Source organism: Echinococcus granulosus, assembly GCF_000524195.1.
Source record: "Echinococcus granulosus chromosome Unknown EG_S00063, whole genome shotgun sequence".
In the NCBI taxonomy this organism is placed as follows: Eukaryota; Metazoa; Platyhelminthes; class Cestoda; order Cyclophyllidea; family Taeniidae; genus Echinococcus; species Echinococcus granulosus.
Genome location: NW_020170443.1, coordinates 65,576 through 72,789, shown reverse-complemented (window position 1 = coordinate 72,789; position 7,214 = coordinate 65,576).

The following is a 7,214-nucleotide window of genomic DNA, read 5'->3' as shown; positions in this document are numbered from 1 at the left end:
CCACCTCCTCTAAGTCCTCCAGTGGGCAGAAAATCATTGACGCCACCTCACGCGATCCACGCGGTGTTGGATGGAAAGCAGAGACTGTGGACTGGGAGACCAGTCAGCGCACGCGACGTCTTCGTGGATAGCTGGGCAGGTCCTACGATTCGACCACTCCGATGCAGTTATCCAGTGAGCCAGAAACCGAATCTGAACTGAAACTGGAGGAGGCGAGCTTGCGAATGTGGGTTCATCACAACCAGTGCGGTTGTCGACTGCAGTAGATTTTCCATTCAATAAAGAGCCGGAGGTTTGTATGAATAGCTCAAAATAGGTGATTTTGATTGTATTAACATGGATAAGCGAACTCTGTTTGTAAAATAAACAAGTTAGTGGTAAATAAAGTGCTAGATGCATAACAAAAAGGTTTTGCATTACGTTCTGTTCAAAGCAAAGTGTAGAAATCTCGGTATGCTTTACCCCTCACACCTCAAATTTCATGCTCATCCCATACATCATTTCATGGCGTTGCTTTAAGTAAAATTCTTCGCAAAATGTGAATATTTTGTGCCCGAAAAATGAACTAGGTATTATTTTGCAGCAGTGAATCTTCCTCTTCTCCTGCCTGTCGCTCCAACTAAAACAAATCTTTGCAAAATTACTCACATCCTGATCATGCAAATATTCCAAAGAGCAAACAGTTATAGGAGATGTCTCCACAATGAAAACGTTGCTAAATGCGTCACAAAACTACTAGGATGCATGAAAAATCCACCATTAAACCAAACTTGAAAGTCATTTAAAAGGAGCCATCGTGGTCTACTTTTTAAATAAACAGTCCCTCTTACTTGCTCGCGCCTCGTTTCAATGACATAACTGCACAGAAGATTGTCTTTCGTTAAATTTGTCCCACGAAAACCATTTTCCAAAATTCCTTAGTAAATTTTAACTTGAAAGCAGTATTGGTCATGCACCACGCACATAAAATAATGAAAGGGAATGAAAAGTGACGGTTTTGCTTGAAGTATTTCAAAAGCGTCTCTTGATGGAACTGAAAGCCTGTGTCTTCATTTACGCACCTAATGATTACTGCAAGACCTCGCCTTCCGCAAGACCACATTCTCCTCCCAAGCGTTCGCTGCAGGCTTCAAAGAGGAGGCACTTGGAATCTTATTGGGTACCTTTGTTTTGCCAGATGTGCCATTCACTTCCATCACGACTTCTCTCAATGATCTGATAGGTGTGTTCAGCTTGTAACCAAACGGCAGCTAATAAGGTCAATTTGTAGGAATTACCTTCACTAAATGATGGTAACCTTAAGTGTGTGGGTCATAGCGATAAGGAAAACACAGTGACGAGGTCATTGCAGCATTCACCAATGACTCACCTCCACCGTCGCCGAGTTCAAAAGCGGTTTCTAATGCAGGTCAAGCGAGTGATCAGCCACTTTGCCAATCACTCAACTCAATTCAAGAAGAAATGTTTAAAAACTTAGAAAATGCATGTCTAATTGTCACGAGTTTGTCCAGTTTGCATGCATATTTGTGCATTTCTTCTAGTTTGCACATCTTGATCAACTGTTGTTAAATAGGAATTGTCTTGATGTAAGTGGTGTCAGAGCTGATAAAATAATGTTGGTGGCAAAGACGTGTTCATTTTCGTTGCCAAGAGTTCTACATTTACACGGAAACACTGTGTTTCGTTTAATACTAGGTTTTGAATCACCGGACTCACTATCTGAGACCTTTGGTATCTGCATTAATGATGCCAAACCGATGCTGAGGCACGTTGATTACACTTGGATCAAATGCTGGAAGTTGATGGAGCTCCAAAATTCCCAATTGAAAGCATACTTTACCAATTGCAAACGCAAAGGAATAAAGTGGGTAAGGTAATGTTTTGCATTTGCGATCTTTCACTGGGCCGATGGAAGCCGCATTTTCAGTAGCTTTCAGAGGCGGTTGTCGGCAGTTTGCTCACGTAGGTAAACCCACTTGTAATTTATTTAAGCACACGGTCAGCTTGCAGACATGCATCCGTGATTCCACATTCAATAACCCTCAAATTTTACATCATATGATGTACGCTGACCGATATAACTGGTTTCTCTGTTCTTTTTACCAAATATTTGCCCAAACTTAAGATGTTAAAGGACCTTTTAAAGTTACCTTAAGAACAACAGTGCCAACAAAGTGCATTCCAAATGCTAAACCCCCTCCATGAATTAACTTTAGGACAGTCCACATGAGAGAGAAGACAAAATTGGTGTACATATTTTCCTATTTTCCCGATAAACAACAAAGTCATCACTCCTCGCTAATAATGCATTTGTGCTGAGGCAGTTCAAGGTCAACTGGCGGACCAATAGCAAGTTCCTCGGGATCGACAGGTACAAGCACTGCCTTACAATCTGAAAACATTGTCAAATATCATGTTTGGATAAGTGAATTGGAAAATTTCAGCCCTTTGGAAGTATGCAATTGCTCTTTTCATTTCGTCCTACCAAACTGCTGAATGTCTTGTTCCCCTCACACAGACATCGATAAAACCTGCAACAACTCGTCCAAAAGTGCGCGGAAATACAAGCAGTCCACTTTCCCCATCCAGAACAGTAAAGAAGGATAATTCATCTTTCAGAACTTGATCACCCCCTTTCAGTTGTGGAGAAATCCAGTGCCTATTAAGGAATTGAGCCAATCGGCACGTCAATCCCGCCCACGCACAATGACAGCAAGCAGCATTATCTGTATGGTTTTACTTAAGAAGGTGATACAATTAATATCACCGCCCACTCTCCGTCCTTCCTGCCTTGTAATGCATTTCCCTGTGATGCACTGCGATGTCGTATGGCAAACTGCCTTCAATTTGGCTTTTCCTCAGAACCGTTCATGGCTGTCTGCACAAAGGTAATGTTGTGGGACGGTTTGGCTCATACATCGACGCCCTGATGGTATGGTGCATGTCAGCGGGTAAAATGCAGTCAGACAATTTTAGACAGAAGTACACACCTACTTCCATACACAATAATGTAATTTTGCAAATCTACTCAAACGCATGCCAGATTGGGAGACAGATCAGAGAGTGCGAAGGGTTAAATTGTTAACTTATCTGGAAGGCTACTTCATGTCTATATGGTATTTTTCTATTCTACTTCAATTAAAAGGACTATCTTCCTCTCACTACTCTGGTGCTCTTCAACTGCATGCACCTGAAGTGGTTCATGATGTCGTTTGGACTCGAAATGAAAGAGAAGAGGAAATTCCGTGTGAGATACTCCCCAATGATACCGCCAATTTTGGACTCGAATGTACAGAATACATTCTTGACGGAACCTGCAGTCCAGAGTAGTTTGGCTTTTAAACATATTGCCGGGGGGCACTATTACTACCGAATTCCATACTGACCTAGCTTGCTGGAATTAAAAAATCAACAAGAAACCAGTGTTAAGTATTTTTAATGCAGCACCCTAATGCATCGACTCTAAGCGGTTAAACCTCAAGTGGAACAGGAAATGCCCTCCTTGTCCTATTCATTAGCATTCGGTAAGGAATAACAGATGTTCTTTAATAACTACATGCAATACAATATCTGGATTCTATCTGCAAAATTGGTATAGCTTGTGGAAGTCTACAGTATTTATTGTTGTGATTTAGAACTTCCTAATGTTCTAATGAATGCGCTGACGCTGTTCCACCAAAGGGGTGATAATGATAGGGACAAAGCGGTGCGCGGATTTGGCTGCCAATCTCATAATTTGACGTGATCAGCGGTAACTAATGTCAGCTCAGAGTGCATTCATCATGCAATCTCAAATTGCTTGTTGTCTTCAAAAAAAATAGCGCACTACACCTACAGGCTATGAATTGGAGCTGACTTAGGACAGCAATGAAGTGTACAGTTGTATGGTCATTTACTTAGCTAAAAAAGAGTAATCTCATTGTTAAAAGTGATTCGTTTCCTCGTAGACAAATGAATGGCTTATTTCAAATTCATCAAACCCATCTCCACAGTCATCGATGACAATTGTGTGCGTAGCTATGAATAAAGTCAGCGGTGAGAGTACATTTACAAGAAAACATATTTACGTTTTTTGTATAAACGCTACCGATCCTAATTAAGTCCAAATCGCCACCACGTTTTGACCGACAACCACATCCACCACATCAGACCACTTGTCAGTGATATCCGCCTGATTGCTGCATATTCACTGATTTGTCATCGGGTGCTGACAAGGTCATACGCCTCTCTCGAATCGGTTCTTGGCCAATTCCACGCTAAACTTTCACTCTTCACTCTTCCAAGACAGGCAAGACGAATTAACAAGGCCTCATTGCCATCGGCACACACAATTTCGGCCACCGTTCCCATCCACCACGTAAGACACTCATGTATTGAGATTTTCCTGTGCTCCGCTAATTTCCTGCATCGCCCTCCTACCAAGTTCCCCTTTGCATTAATTCAACCATCACCACATGTTGACATCTACCACGCAGTGAACATCGCTTCAACGCAATGTTCTGTGGAGGAGAACACCTCGCAAAATGGAAGAATTGCACCTATCAGATTTAGAGGTGACCATCGTCAATTAGAACTGCTCAGATTTTAGTAAGCAAAGCACCACCACCACCACCACCTCATATTGCCTTAGAAACGATCCGCTCCCGAAGCAATATAAATGCTAAAAAAGTCAAATCCGTATGAGATCTCCCCACCTCCTCCTCTTCAAATGACATGTTGGGGCAGACTAATCAAACAAAGCATGTGTTGAAGTGGACTGATCCAACAACATTTCCCACGACAGACGCAGGCACATCGAGTGGCTTAAAATTCAACGTCCCTTTGAGAGATATTAATTGGGAACACACACAGTGGGAACAGGGAGAGCTCAGTTTTAAAAGGGATGCTGAACAAAGTATGAACACTACTTCTCCACCACATTAGTTCCAATTATGGCAGTGACATTGTGTATGATAAATCCACCCCTCACTTCCACGTCAACACACCACGTGAGTGCGACAGTAGCCGCGGATTTAACAACGCCTGCTCGTTGTATTTACTTCAGTCGACATGCAAAATCCTTCGGTCCTATTCAGCCTAATTGACCTCTACTTTGTCCACTCAATTAGCATTATTTCCTAGACACGCACATCACCATTGGCACGACCATTGCACACCACAAACACTTGTCATTCCTGGGCCTTCAATCCTTGGCTAGCCATTCCGCGCTTGGCTGAGTTAAGGAGACATGCAGCAGGGGGCACGATGAAGGTGAATGCGGACTTCATTTTATACGAGGAACTCGTGGTTTTGAAATAAACTAAACAACAAATCAACAGGTTGTGCTACTTTGCGACGCCGACAATTGACTGGTCAAAAATGAGGGAGTGCATGGCATCTCCCCCACAGGTGACAGATGTCATTCGCGAAGTGATGACATCCTGCCAATTATGGTCGGCAAATACTTTGGCTGACCTGCCAACTGAATACAATCAAACGAATAGTTTCCTATGTAAATCTACCTGGAATGAAATTAAGTGAAGGGGTTAATCACTCTGTGCAGTTGATTCGCCTTGTCAAAAACCTCCCCAAGTTTGTGTGGCTACTTTGAAGTGGATGTCGGATTTGCCGCGCGAAATAGGACCCATAGCAGGATTGAGCATAATTTGCACAGGTCTCCAGTACAAAGGAAAGTGAATTACGCAGACCATATCAGTAGTCACAGTGTGGCCAGTAGCGGTGAAGCACGTCGGTACTGTTGAACATTACAGAGCCCATCCACTCCCCTAGCACTGCATCTGAGAATTCAAATGATTCGGCGCTTCCACACAATTAAACCGCATAGCAAAGCATTGCTCGTGTGAGCCATATTACTCGCCTGGAAGAGCTAGACGACCTGATTTGATTGCTTGAATGTAGAGTAGGAGTAGAATATTGTCGGATTCTTGATCAATTCGCAGATACGAAAACAGACAAGGATTGAATCGGATGCAACGACAGTCCACAATTCACCACTCGAATTCCATGTGTGAGGATGCAGGTATTCGGCCTTGCACCCAATTGCGGACTGAAAGAGGGAATAAATGGGAGATAAGTTCTTAATGCATGGACGATGCATGCGCCCTCCATGAAATCCTCTAAATTATCAGGAGGTGCATTCCTGCGCTTGACTGATTTTTAACAAGCACACAGCATTGTAGCATGCTGGAAAGGAGGTCAAGGCAGTCCCCTTACATGGTTTCATGAATGAAAGGACGTGGATCCGTCGCCACCAAAACATGCTTCACCAAGCGTTAATGCAAGGCTTCGGCAGAATCAGAGCAGCCTTCAATCCGCAATGCAAGTAAATTGTGAAAATGCGCTTTCAATATCAGTTTGATGATTAATGCGATGATTTGCGTCGTGGGAAACCAAAGTAATGGGGATGCTCTTAAAGTTAAGCACAATTGGGTATGAAATGGCTGAGTGGTATGGAAGCACCACGACTTCAATGAGTAGCAGTGTGGAGGCTCATGCTTGACCTCTTCCGTTTTACCATGGTGGAATTATTGCGCAAAATATGCACTGAACGTGGCCTAAGTGCAAAACATTCCACCAGAATGTTGCTGTTAAAAGAAGAAAAATAGAACTGTGGCAGGCTGTGCTGAATCCCAACATGGTGCTATTTGACAGTGGTGGTTTCGATGCCACAATGTTTTCATCAAGGTGGGCTATTTGTCTGGGCGCGACATTTTGCCCTCTTCCGAAATTCACACCACTGCAGCTTGAAGTGTGTCAGCTTTGAATCCGCTTCCGCATTGTTTGCTGCCATGAAATAGAGTGGAATCACCCTAGCTTGTAACATTTTAAAGTAGACTATTAGAAGTACAATGCCACAACTGGATGGAGGCGGGCAGTTTTGATTAATTCAACGCGAGAAGACGCAGATCCAACAACACCTGCTCGTTGTATTTACTTTAGTCGACATGCAAAATCCCTCCGTTCTATTTAGCCTAATTGACCTCTGCTTTGTCCACTTAAGTAGTACATAACCATTGGCATGACCACTGGATGCCACGAATACTTGCCATTCCTCCGGTGTTAATCGTTCGTTTGCCATTCTGTGCTCGGTTAAGAAAACATGCAGCTGGGGGCACGATGAAGGGGAATGCGGGCCTCATTTTGTACGAGAAACTCGTGGTTTTGCAATAAACCGAACAACAAATCGCAAACAACTTTCTCACCGATGGATGAGT